We start from the raw sequence: 14,366 nt of genomic DNA, 5'->3' as shown, positions 1-14,366 counted from the left end.
CTTGGCTTGCCTAAGCACAGCAGCCAGCTTGCTGCCTCTTCGCTGCTCTCTGAGCATCAGCACGCTCTCTGCTCAACTCTGAGCTGTGTTCCTCTCTGTCTCTGAACACTAAACTGAGCTGCCTGGCTCCACCCTCCCTATATATATCCCTATCAGGGATCCCTCTGGTGGTCTGAGGTGGTAGGGTGGAAGTGTGTGAATGTGTGAGGGCCTCTTGTGGAGAAGTCCATCCATGCACCCTTCTGGGTTCTGTGGCAACAATGCGCAGCAGGGCGCCACAATAGCAGAGATGAGTAACCTGGCAGGTACCATAATGCCGCAGTGTTGAGAGCACCTTCGAATAGCAGAGATGAGTAGGTTGGCAGGTTCCATAATGGAGCAGTATGGAGGACATGGACAGCACCTTTGAATAGCAGAGATGAGTAGGTTGGAAGGTTCCTTAATACAGTAGAGTTGAGGGTGTGGACATCACCAGTCATAGCAGAGCTGAGTGGGTAATAGAAGATGGATGCACTCAGCAGCAGCTGAGTAAATAATCAGTCACCTGGCTGTAGCAGAGCCAAGTTTGAAGAGTGGCTTGACTCCTGGAAAGCATGGGGCAGCAGAATGCATTTCTACTTGAATAATTAGGTGATGAACAGCTACCTGAGCAGGCCTTGGATAATGACATCCTAGGTGCAAGCCGGTTAACCATACTACAGACTAGGGGTGACCGCTGTAGGGGTAGAAAAAGCAGGAACTGGACAGGCGACTAACACCTCCTGTGCTGACAGAGTCCCTTTAAATAAGTTCTTATATCTCAGCTTCCAGGAACCCTGTGAATATAAAATTGACGGAGTTGGATATTAGGGTTCCCAACACTCACATCAGAAATTTTGGGTGGTAGATGGAGTTACCCTTTAAATTTATTGCTGATGTAGTTTGTAGCCGCATGTTAATTGGATTAAGGGTGGGGGAGGGGCAGCTCTTTAATACACTCCATGAAAATTTAGACTTCCAGCCGAAACACGGAGCTTCTGGCCAGCATGACTTTCACAAGACTCATCCAAACTTCTAAAGGGATTATTGATCAAACCGCAGAACAGATTCCTAATGACTTGTGAAGGGGATGGAGGAGAGCGGAGCAACACGAAGACGAAGCTCCTCACCCTCAGTCTCTTTCTAATGACAAACCTATATCTGAGAAAAACATCAACCGCAGAAAAATCAGCAGCAGCTCTGTGTAAATTCAGTTTTATGCTCCACTCACATCCAAAGCTGCATTTACATCAACACTACATCTCCCAAAACGCAGTAGAACATATTCTAAACAGATGCCAGGGGGAAGTGGAGAGAAGGGATGTCTGCTCCTGCAGCCAGACTGCTGAAATGAAACCCATAGAATTGTGATTGCAGCTCTGGATGTGACTAGAGTATGATACTTGTCACTGAAGCTTTAATCTAAGTCTCCTATCTGCTCATATGTAGATTTATGCATTACCAGTAGAGGGCAGCAGTGAGCTTCCAGGTTTTGGAAACTTGCAGAATTGTGAATGCAGCTCTGGATGTGACTAGAGTATAATGTAGCGCCCCATTAGTTTGTGAGCATGGCTTCTATGTTAGCAGCGCATCTCTCCCCTGTGCACCGTTATGTAATCCCTGGCCTGGTTCTATAATCGGTAACGACGGCGGTGGCGGTAATTACATGAGCCGCTGTGATGACGGCCGCGTGGAGTTTGATTTCTGGAGTTGTTTCTTGTGATGTTCATGTGCGGCATTCTGCAGGGTTTGATGTGGAGGAAGCGATTTATTTTACACCGCTTCCTCTGATTTTCCCTCCAGGCATGCCGTCCGATCAACTGGAGAAAGATGGGAAGAATCCTGTAGTCTGGCATCTGATGGTCTGGAAACAAAGAAGGAGGAGGCAAAAAATGGGGCCTTTCTGCCCCAGGCTCAAACAGAAAGGGACAGTATCATACCTCCCAACTGTCCTAGATCCAGCGGGACAGGCCTGAATTTGGGGAGCTCTCTCGCTGTCCCAGGGGTACTGTGGGGTATGGTACTGTGTATGGGGGCCGGGGGGGCCATGACAGGGGTACGGTATTGTGTGCGGGGACCAGGGGGCCATGACAGGGGTACGGTACTGTGTGCGGGGACCGGGGGGCCATGACAGGGTTACGCTACTGTGTGTATTAGGGGCATTATTACTATGTATAGGGGATCAGGGGTATTAATATATATGGGGAATCTAGTGAATTATATATGCTATATGGGGGCTCAGGGTGTATTATTAATATATATGGGATGAGGGATTAGGGGGGTATGATTACTATATATGATGGGATTTGGGGCTCAGATTATTATACATGGGTATTCAGGGGTATTATAACTATATATAGGGGATCAGGGGTATTACTTTACATGGGGTTCAGTGGACATTATTATGTATGGAGGGATCAGCAGTATTACTATGTATGGGGGGGATCAGGGGTATTACTATACATGGCTGATCAGTGGACATTATTACTATGTATGGGGGGATCAGGGGTATTACTATACATGGCGGATCAGTGGACATTATTACTATGTATGGGGGTATCAGGGGTATTACTATACATGGGGGATCAGTGGACATTATTTCTATGCATGGGGGTATCAGAGTTATTACTATACATGGGGGATCAGTGGACAGACATTATTACTATGTATGGGGGTATCAGGGTTATTACTATACATGGGGGATCAGTGGACATTATTACTATGTATGGGGGTATCAGGGTTATTACTATACATGGGGGATCAGTGGACATTATTACTATGTATGGGGGTATCAGGGTTATTACTATACATGGGGGATCAGTGGACATTATTACTATGTGTGACAAAACAGCTTCTAATCTTAATCAGCCAGATGTCTAGATTTGTTAAGCCAAGAGAAATGCACTATTGTGTTTGTGTTGACTTTACAACTTGTATGTGTTTCTTTGGTGGGTCAAGAAGGATAGACCAGTATTTGTATAACCCTGATTGTAACCTTCTCTTGGTTCTGATGATGTTTGTTACTATACTAATTGCATATTGTACTAAAGCCAGCTAGATGTTTATTTACAAGAGCCCCCTGCTTTACCAACTATGTAAATTGATTAAAGGCTCAAACAATGAGACCTGAGCCCTGTGGAATAATACCCTCCCTAACCCTGCCGTGTGGATGTGTACATGTGTACTTGAAAGAACAAATGTGAACTATTTAAAGGGGTTTTCCCACGAACAAAAGTTAATTTTAATCAATCGATCTTGGAATTATAATAACTTCCACAATTGGATTTGTTTAAATAAAATGTTCCTGTGCTGAGATAATCTTATAAATGTGCCCCTGCTGTGTACTGTGTAATGGCTGTGTCTGACCGTGCAGGAACATGGTCTGATCGTACCACAGCTCCGGGCAGGGGGGGAAGCAAAAGAGTATACAGACAATACAGCATGGGATCTCAGATGATATTTTCTGTGAGGTAAAACATTTCCCTGCCTGTTTTTAAACAATGTTTTACTTAAAATAAAAAATTTTTGCTATCCCATGCTGAAATGTCTGTATACTCTCTTTTGCTTCCTCCCCTGCCCAGGAGCTGTGGTATGATCAGACCATGTTCCCGCATGGTCAGACACAGCCATTACACAGTACACAGCAGGGGCACATTTATAAGATTATCTCAGCACAGGAACATTTTATTTAAACACATCCAATTGTAGAAATTATTATTATTCCAAGACCTATTGATTCAAATAAACTTTTGTTTGTGGGAAAACCCCTTTAAGGAACATATGCCTCTGTAGGTGGCAGATTTGAAACATACAATTGAAAGAGACTTTAAAAGGAGAATCAAAGTTCAGACTCTCTTCAGACCATCAGCTTGGTAGCATGGCTCCATACAAAGAGACACAGATTTGGATTCTACATGATTCCTGTTTAAGGGTATATGGCCCTGATTAGAAAGATATGGATCTGCTCCATTGACAATCAGAGAGTCCATGGATACATTTGGGGAGATCAGGTTGGGACGATGAAGTCACCTGGCCCCATGGATATGTTGTTTGGGGTTGCCCGGTGGGACCCTCCAGTCGCCTTGAACCCATGGAGACATTCGGAGAAGCCAGATTGGGACCAGCTAGTCATCTGGCCCCATGAAAACTCTCGGAGAGGCCAAGGTGGGACTCTCGGGTCTCCCAGTCTTGTACCTCGATGGACTGTCAGCTTCCTAAGCTTTCCGCTACCTCCTCTCTGTGGGGGCCCACCAGAAGCGGGGGGGCCACTGGTTGAGGTAGTGGGCCCTGGAAGTCTCCAAACTCGCAGCTGTTCTATCCCAGGCGGGCCAGCATAAGGGGGAGACTGTAATGTTGCACCATCTTGGGTATTTGCTGGGACTGTTCTATGTGTTTATTGTCCGCTTTTTTGTTCTATAAAGTATTGCACACTGTTTTACCCTCATCCTGTGTTGTCTGAGTAATATTACGCCCATGGAAGACCCCGTGTCTTCACACTATGTATGGGGGGATCAAGGTTATTACCAGGCCTGTGTCAGCACCCGGCGCACCCGGGCAGGCGGGGAAGCCCACTCGCCGTTGAGCACCCCGCCACGCTATGGGCCCCTTGAGCGGAGGAGAGCGGTGACAGCGCCCGCCCTCCCCCCCGGTGGCGCTTGCTCAGGGCCCCGGCACAATACTTACCTCTCCCTGTGGCTTCGCAGCAGGTCCGGTGGCCTCTGCGGCTGCTGCACTGTGACATCTCAGGTCAGAGGGCGCGGTGATGTCTTTCCACCGCGCCCTCTACTGAGCAGTCACAGCACAGAGCGGGAAGATGGCGACGAGGCTGAGGAATCCGGAGCAGCGGCAGCGATGAGAGCAGCGGCAGCAGGTGAGGAGAGGTATTTGATTTTTTTTTTATGTATGGAGGCATGGGGCATTATATGGGGCCCAGGAGACATGGGGCATTATATGGGGACCCAGGAGGCAGGGGGCATTATATGGGGACCCAGGAGGCAGGGGGCATTATATGGGGGCCAAGGAGGCATGGGGGCATTATATGGGGGCCAAGGAGGCATGGGGCATTATATGGGGGCCCAGCCTGCATGGGGCATTATATGGGGGCCCAGGATGCATGGGGCATTATATGGGGGCACAGCCTGCATGGAGCATTATATGGGGGCCAGTATCCTGTGCAGAGCGTTATATAGGGGACCAGTATCCTGTATGGAGCGTTATATGGGGGCCAGTATTCTGTATGGAGCGTTATATGGGGGCCAGTATTCCATATGGAGCGTTATATGGGTTCCAGTATTCCTTATGGAGCATTTTATGGGGGCCAGTATACTGTATGGAGTGATTCGCCGGTTTCTGAGCTATTGTAGAATTTACAATAGATATCACTCATGTAATGTAAGAAGTGAAATCTTTGCATAGTACTATATATATATTTCTCTGCTGTATCTGTGCATCATGAATCGTGGTATGTGTTACAAGGGCCCACTGAGACTCTTTCGTCCAGGGTCCACAAAACCCGGAGCCAGCCCTGGTTATTACTATACATGGGGGATCAGTGGACATTATTACTATGTATGGGGGGATCAGGGGTATTAGTATATATTATGGGATCGGGGGGATGATTCCTTAATATGGGTAATCAGGGGTATAATTACTATATATGAGGGATCAGAGGGTGTGATTTCTATATATGGTAGTGGGGTGACTCTGGGGCATTTATTACATTATAGGGGTACCAGGGACATTATAACTGACACAGGGCTTTAATATTTTATTGGGGGCAATTTTATCATCCAGATGTGGCACCCCAGGGTTCTGGTTACCACAGTAATAGCAATATTACGTCTGTGAGCAGGTGGGAGGTCTCCTGGTCAGGAACCCTAAGCATGCCACACCTCCTGCCCAGTCCTGGGAGGGGAAGAACTTCCCCTATATAAACTGGGGCTGAGGTGGGGTTAGAAAAAGAAGAGAAGAAGAGGAGTCCCAGACAGAGACACAGTCTGGTCTGGAGGGGAGCTGATACAGGGAGAGCAAGATCAGGAGCTCTGTGGGAGCAGTGATAAAAGGGGTCAGAGACTGGAAGCTGTAGAGCTCGTCCTGACTGAAGAGATCTCACCGGACACGGAGTCCGAGGCTGTGGGGACTGTTCCATACTCAGCAGCAGAAACCGACCGGCAGGGGATTTCAGGTCCTCTGGCCAAGAAACCCGAAGGCACGGTCACACGCAAGGGACCAGCACCGCTGTCGTGGAGCGGAGGCTACCAGAAGGCCCCGAGTCACCGGCCATACGGGTGAGCACCACACGGTACACTCAGGGACGTGGGCTACTTTTACCCGCTTCTAGCAAGGTAGCCAGGAAGAGTACAATTAGTGGGGAGGCCTACAACTCCGCCTGGCCAGGGGAGATCCTATCTGCTCACGGACTGACCAGGCCCCGATCGCTAGCCAGTACTCCCAGGAGGGTCTACCTTTGCCACCAGTAAAGACCCTGAACTACACCGCACCGTCTCTGAGTGGTTCCTGGTGCCTGCGAGCAATTCTACTATCCCCATCATCCACGTCCGCTGCCCTGAGGCCATACCCCTCCCGTTGGGGGTTATACTATCCACGCTGCACAACCGTACCACCGGCCTCAGCGGTCTGCCCTGCAGCGGCGGTTTCATAACCGCATTCAACGGGTGGCGTAGTCGAACACTATAACATCTTATACTAAACTCCGCCGCTTAGTTTGACACCCTGGGCACGGACCGGGTCACCGCCACGAGGACTACTATCCCCAGCAGATCCGGCTCCGGGTATCCCCCTGCGCAGCAGAAGCAGCACAGGCCCAGGGGGCGCGTCAACTTTTGGCGTAGTCGGCAGGATCTCGTGCCCGCAACCACCGGGTACTGCGTGCCTGAAAAAGACTGTTAAACTTACCTGTGGTGAAGATTCCCGCCATCCGACGCCATCTTTTGCCTTCTTCCCGCCATCCGTGGAGTTTTCCCGCCATCCGACGCCATCTTTTGCCTTCTTCCCGCCATCCGTGGAGTTTTCCCGCCATTGGACGCCATCTCGAGGACGCCGCGCGGGAAGAAGAGGGGCGTGGACTCCGAAAGCGCGCGAGAACTGAAGCCCCGCCTCACGTCCGGACGTTGCGTAAGGTCCTGGAAGGAGCCCAGCAGACGCCGACGTCACAGGAGCGCGACGGAAGGTCCTCAACCCTGACGATCCACTGCGGAGCCGCGGCCTACGGAAGAGGATCATCGCAAGGTAGGCCACGGTCCACTAGGGGGGAGGAGGATGTCGGATACGGAGGAGAGCTTCACTGCCACAGCCACCGCCAGCACCACCGCTGCTGCGGTCATGCCTTTCACCATGCCCTACATCCCGGGGGCAGCCTGGCTACCCCAGTACTCAGGGGAGTCACATACCCTAAATGACTTCAGAGAAAGGCTGGATAGCCTCTTCCAGGTGTACCCCCTCACAGAAGAGCAAAAAGTGAGCATCCTGGTGGCTCAATTAACAGGGGCAGCCCAAAGGGAGGTAAAGTCCTGGCCACTTGGGAGGAGCAGGACTGTCGCAGAGATACTGGCCCGGCTGAAGGACACCTTTGATACCCGTACCTCAGCCGAGATCAAGCTTAGATTCTACGGGTGCAAGCAGCGAGCACATGAGAATATAAGGGACTATGCGCTAAACCTACAAGGCCCTGAGAGCCATTAAGCAGGCCGACCCTGACGGCGTGGGAAACGAAGACAAACTGTTGACTGAACAATTTATAGAGGGTCTACATTGTAATGCCCACCGAACCCAGTTGCGAGCCATGGCCTTACAGAACCCTCATCTGGACTTTGCACAGTTCAAGGACAGAGCCATCCGGGTGCTCCGAGAACCGGCACCAGGTGGCGCTGTGACCCACAAACGCCCTGCTACCACTTACCACCAGGAGACGGCGCCCTTGTCGGCAGGGCCTGTGGGAGCTGATGCGCAGGCTTTAAACAATGACCCGGCTACAGACCTGCACCATCAGGTCCAAGAGCTAACTAAAAGCGTTGCCGCGCTAACCCGAACTGTGCAGTCTTTACAGGTTTCTACTCCAGGGAAGATCCAGCTGGCATCCGGACCGGAGGATATCCCGTGGCGCCGACCAAGGAGGACCCCACCGGCCAGAGGAAGACCCAGCGACCGATACAACGAGGACGGACAACCCATCTGCCGCCGCTGCAATCAACCCGGACATATGGCAAGGTACTGTCCTTTAAACTGGCACAACCTGGGGTAGAGGGCCAACCCCTAGGGATAAGATCACCAGGCCCATCGAACTGGCGTGACAAATACGTGGGAGGACGTCCAGTCTTGCCTGTAGTACTGGATGGCATTCCTATGAGTGCCCTACTTGACACCGGGTCACAGGTCACCACCATCCCGTACGCGCTCTTCAAGCAGTACTGGAATGACTCGGATATAACCCGCTACCCAGACGACGACTTGAGTATCATCGCCAGCAATGGTCAGCCCGTGCCACAGATCGGATTTAAAGAGATGACCATTAAAATCGGTAAAGTCGAACTGGCAGCACAGGGACTGATCATTGTAGACATTGACAAGCGCGAGAGTCACCCAAAGATAACTCTAGGAACTAATGTGATTGAAAATTGTCTTGCAGAGGTGATTCTCATTTTACAGCAGGTTGCCAAGAACGCCAGCTCCGGCCAGCAGCGAGTGCTCCAAAAAGAGATCCGGGCACTGATGCGACGGCAACAGGTGGAACTCTCCGGTGGTGAGATTGGTAGCGTGAGAATGTGTGACCCTTTCCCTATTGCCATGCCCCCGAAAAGTGAAATGATGATTTGGTGCCGGGCAGCTATTGGTCTGAGAGGTAGAGATTACCAGGCAATGGTAGAACCAGTCTACTCAGATAGTAGGCCCACCATTTTGACAGCACGGGGGGTGGTTGATGTACGCCATGGGAGGGTGCCCGTTCGCATAATAAATATCGGGAAGAGGGAAGTGTACCTGCCCCGGTATGCTACGCTAGCCAAATTGTATACCATCAACCAAAATTCTGTACAGTCCGTGGAACCCTTGCCTCCATCTCATCCAGAGGAAGGTAACGGCTCTAAGCAACAAATGGAGGACTGGTGTCAGCAACTGCATTTGGGTACTGACTCCACTCCCTCACACCAGAAACAGGGAGTCTATCGGGTGGTTCGAGAGTTTAGTAAACACCCGCTAGACTTCGGGCGAGTAAAGGGGGTAGAACACCACATCCCCACGGGAGACCATCCTCCCATAAAGGAGAGATACCGACCCGTACCCCCTGCACACTACCAACACGCCAAGGGGATGCTTAGAGACATGAAGGAGGCTGGGGTAATCAGGGATAGCTGTAGCCCCTGGGCAGCTCCACTAGTCTTGGTTAAAAAGAAAGACAACACTATGAGAATGTGTGTAGATTACCGGAAAATCAACCGTATCACACACAAAGATGCGTACCCCTTACCAAGGATAGAGGAGTCTTTGGCTGCTTTAAAATCTGCTAACTTCTTCTCCACTTTGGATCTCACTAGCGGGTACTGGCAGGTTCCTGTAGCAGAGGCGGACCGGGAGAAGACCGCATTCACCACCCCGATGGGACTTAGCGAGTTTACCTGCATGCCGTTCGGACTCTGCAACGCACCAGGAACCTTCCAACGATTGATGGAATGCTGTCTGGGACACCGGAACTTTGAGACGGTCCTGCTGTACCTGGACGATGTTATAGTTTATTCCAAAACCTACGAGGACCACCTGAAACACCTGGCGGAGGTGTTTGAAGCCCTGGCAAACTACGGTCTGAAGGTGAAACCGTCGAAGTGTCACCTGCTAAAACCAAAAGTGCAGTACCTGGGACACGTGGTGAGTGCTGACGGAGTGGCCCCCGACCCTGATAAGATCACCGCGATTAAGGAATGGCCAAGACCCTCCAGCGTAAAGGAAGTGCGGCAGTTCCTCGGGTTGGTAGGCTACTACCGAAGATTCATTCCCGGTTTCACCAAAAAGGCAGCTCCTATGCAGGACCTCCTGATAGGCCAGTCCAGGAAGGCCAAGAACCAGAAGCCGCCCTTCAGATGGGAGAAGCTGGAAGAAGAGTCCTTCTGCCAGCTGAAGATGGCCCTCACGGGGGATGAAATCCTGGCGTACCCTGATTACAGCCAGCCCTTTATCCTCTACACCGACGCAAGTAACATCGGGCTAGGAGCCGTACTGTCCCAGATCCAGCAGGGGAGAGAACGGGTAATTGCTTACGCCAGCCGAAAACTGCGACCCACCGAAAGAAACCCTGAGAATTACAGCTCATTTAAGCTAGAGTTCCTGGCAGTGGTGTGGGCAGTCACCGAACGCTTTAAGCACTACCTCGCCTCTTCGCGGTTCACCGTGTACACGGATAACAACCCGTTGACACACCTGGACACTGCAAGACTCGGTGCCCTGGAGCAGAGATGGATGGCCCGCCTGTCCAACTATGAGTTCACGATCAAATACGGGGCAGGACGCTCCAATACCAACGCGGATGCCTTGTCCAGAATGCCAAACCTACCGGACGTAGGGGAAGATCCAGGGGAACTGGAAGAAGTTGAACTCCCCGCGTTTCACTGTCATGGGACTACCCAGTATTCCCACCGTGTAAGGGGTAAGCAATCCGCTACGTTTAACCCCTTACCTCATTACAACTGGGCAGAAACGCAAGACAGTGACCCCGCCGTCCGACTGGTGAAGGAGATGCTGACTCAGCCAGATGCCCGCCTTGACTCAGACGCTCCGGAGGAGACCAAGCAACTGTGGGCTGAGAAGAGTCGACTGTTCCTTTACAAGGGGAAGTTGTGCCGCAGAATGGTTAACTCCCGGACGCATGAACTGGTCTGGCAAGTAGTGGTGCCAAGAAGAGACGCGGCAATGGTACTGGAGGCATACCACGACGGAGCTGGGCACTTCGGCTGGAAGAAGCTGGAGTTCCTGCTGCGCGGGCGGTTCCACTGGGTAGGCATGAGAGGAACCATCGAGAGGTGGTGCAGAGACTGTGGCCCATGCAACCTAAGAAGGAAGGACCGTGCCAGCCAGAAGACTCCCCTGCAGTCCATCGTCACCAGGCAGCCGTTGGAACTGGTAGCCTTGGACCATGTAAAACTGACCCCCAGCAGAAGTGGGTCTATGCGTTAACCATCGTGGATCACTACTCCCGGTTCTTGGTTGTAGTCCCCGTCAAGGACTTAACGGCTCAAACAGCAGCTAGAGCCTTCCAGCAGCACTTCTGCCGTCCACACGGATACCCAGAGCAGGTGCTGACGGACCAAGGACCTGCCTTTGAAGCGGAAGTCTTCCAGGAGTTCTGCACTCTGTATGGCTGCCGAAAGATAAGAACAACACCCTATCATCCGCAAACCAATGGACTCTGCGAGAAGATGAACCAGGTGGTGATAGACCTTCTGAAAACATTGCCCCTGGAAGAACGCAGTCTGTGGCCTGAGAAACTGCCTGATCTGGTGGACCTATACAACCACATCCCTGTAGGTTCTACCAACTGTACCCCGGCTTACCTAATGAGAGCAAGACCTGGTAAGCTGCCTGTTGATCTGGATATGGGAGTCCTGACACCCGAGGACACTTCACCAGAAGCAGACTGGGACACAGAGAGGCAGCAGCAGTACCGGAAAGTACAGGAGAGCGTTGAGCGAAGTCTCTGTCAAGCAAGAGAAAGACAGGAGAAGACTTACAACAAGCATGCTCCCGCTGTTCCCCTGGTACCTGGAGAGCAGGTCTTGAAGAGGAAAAGACGGCTCCACAAGTTGGACGACCAGTGGGAGAAGGACCCGTACACCGTACTGCCATCAAGCCATGAAAACCCAAAAATCTGCACAATCAGTAAGGATGGAGGAGAAACCACAGCCATTGTCTCCCGAGATCACCTGAAGAAGTGTCCCGAGCAGCTACGAAACCCTGAAGAAGATCAAGAAAACCCTCGACCCGCAGAGGAAAGGGAAGAGATGGTCAGTACTGTACTCGGAGACTTCCCTCGGTCTTGGACACAGGTAAATGGCGCTGTTGTGGTACCCGTCCTCACCTTCCTCCAGCCAGCATCCCAAGTGCCTACGGAAAAACAGGTAGAGCTGGAAGAGCAGCCGGTCCAGGAGGCAGAAGACCCCACACAAGCAGACCAGGAGAATCGACCCTCTGCTTATAGTGAGCCTGCCGTGCCCCTAGTGAGCCAAAGAGTCCGTAGACAGCTGCCCAGCTTACCTTTGACAGCTCCTACACCCTGTAGCTCAGGACCGGACAGTAAGCTCCGTAGGTCTACTAGGGCCACTAGAGGCCAGTTGCCCGTACGTTGGAGGATCTAAAGTGTTCAGACTGTTTTATTGGTATTTACCTGTTTACTGTTGCTTGTAAATAATTATGTTTTTTCTAGTTATTTTATAGGTATCTTTTGTGGATTAACCGGAACTCTGTTGTATATATGTTTGGAGCGTAATCCAGGAACGGACTAAAGACTGTTAAAGACTCGGGGCAGAACAGACCCCTACCTGGTTACGGCTCCCTGTTCTTTGGTGAAATGGACACCCTTTTTGCTTCAAAAATTGCACCCGGTTGCGGACACGCCGTGACCACCCTAATGTGTTTTTCCTTATTGTATTGTTCCTGTTTATACCCTGTTATGTTTTCAAAAATATGTTTAGTCCCGGAGTACTAAATTTTACTAGGGGGGAATGTGGCACCCCAGGGTTCTGGTTACCACAGTAATAGCAATATTACGTCTGTGAGCAGGTGGGAGGTCTCCTGGTCAGGAACCCTAAGCGTGCCACACCTCCTGCCCAGTCCTGGGAGGGGAAGAACTTCCCCTATATAAACTGGGGCTGAGGTGGGGTTAGAAAAAGAAGAGAAGAAGAGGAGTCCCAGACAGAGACACAGTCTGGTCTGGAGGGGAGCTGATACAGGGAGAGCAAGATCAGGAGCTCTGTGGGAGCAGTGATAAAAGGGGTCAGAGACTGGAAGCTGTAGAGCTCGTCCTGACTGAAGAGATCTCACCGGACACGGAGTCCGAGGCTGTGGGGACTGTTCCATACCCAGCAGCAGAAACCGACCGGCAGGGGATTTCAGGTCCTCTGGCCAAGAAACCCGAAGGCACGGTCACACGCAAGGGACCAGCACCGCTGTCGTGGAGCGGAGGCTACCAGAAGGCCCCGAGTCACCGGCCATACGGGTGAGCACCACACGGTACACTCAGGGACGTGGGCTACTTTTACCCGCTTCTAGCAAGGTAGCCAGGAAGAGTACAATTAGTGGGGAGGCCTACAACTCCGCCTGGCCAGGGGAGATCCTATCTGCTCACGGACTGACCAGGCCCCGATCGCTAGCCAGTACTCCCGGGAGGGTCTACCTTTGCCACCAGTAAAGACCCTGAACTACACCGCACCGTCTCTGAGTGGTTCCTGGTGCCTGCGAGCAATTCTACTATCCCCATCATCCACGTCTGCTGCCCTGAGGCCATACCCCTCCCGTTGGTGGTTATACTATCCACGCTACACAACCGTACCACCGGCCTCAGCGGTCTGCCCTGCAGCGGCGGTTTCATAACCGCATTCAACGGGTGGCGTAGTCGAACACTATAACATCTTATACTAAACTCCGCCGCTTAGTTTGACACCCTGGGCACGGACCGGGTCACCGCCACGAGGACTACTATCCCCAGCAGATCCGGCTCCGGGTATCCCCCTGCGCAGCAGAAGCAGCACAGGCCCAGGGGGCGCGTCACAGAGGGCACAAAGGAGGCATTTTACTATGTAAGGAGCACAGTGGAGGGCATTACTATGTGGGACACTAAGAGGAGCCCTGTTATTGTACCACACAGCAGGTGCTCTAATAGGAAGGAGTACATCAGTAAAAGGCACAGTATTGGGGAATCAGCAGGATGAGGAGGTTGTGCAGGTTGGCGATAGATGGGGACGGGGCGGGAAATGTGAGAAGTCACACGTGTCTTTGTTGTGATCTCTACAGATGAATTGAAGCTGCAGAAATTGTAATGACGGTCTGAGCCAAATGGAAAAGTGAACGACTGCATCAGAAAGAACATCAGCTGTAAGTCACCATCTATAGCTGCACAGTAATCTCTTATATAGTCACCATATGGCATTAATTATCATCCTGGTCTTTGTACAATGATTCTTTTCAGTTACAGCTGGGTCATATACTGATGTTGGGGACACAGCGAGCATGTAGAAGAAGGTTCTCTGGTCAGATGAGGCCATAGTACTCTGAATTGTAAAGCGCTGCGGAATATGTTGGCGCCATATAAATAAAGATTATTATCATTATAGTATAACCTTTTTGGCTAA

At 51.3% G+C, this 14,366-nt stretch overlaps 1 long non-coding RNA gene across 1 annotated transcript in view; it reads left to right on the top strand.

The window, feature by feature from the left end:
- The window catches only part of LOC141152966 (uncharacterized), a 116,984-nt gene extending 113,704 nt beyond the window's left edge, over positions 1-3,280 (top strand). Inside the window, exon 3 of the long non-coding RNA XR_012247206.1 lies at positions 1,822-3,280. This is a non-coding gene — a long non-coding RNA (uncharacterized lncRNA). The remainder of the gene's footprint in view (positions 1-1,821) is intronic.
- The last annotated feature ends 11,086 nt before the right edge of the window (positions 3,281-14,366 follow it).

The sequence above is a fragment of the Phyllobates terribilis genome, unplaced genomic scaffold, assembly GCF_046119375.1.
Source record: "Phyllobates terribilis strain yellow unplaced genomic scaffold, ASM4611937v1 Scaffold_7__3_contigs__length_470593459, whole genome shotgun sequence".
In the NCBI taxonomy this organism is placed as follows: Eukaryota; Metazoa; Chordata; class Amphibia; order Anura; family Dendrobatidae; genus Phyllobates; species Phyllobates terribilis.
This window is presented reverse-complemented; position numbering and strand designations above follow the sequence as displayed.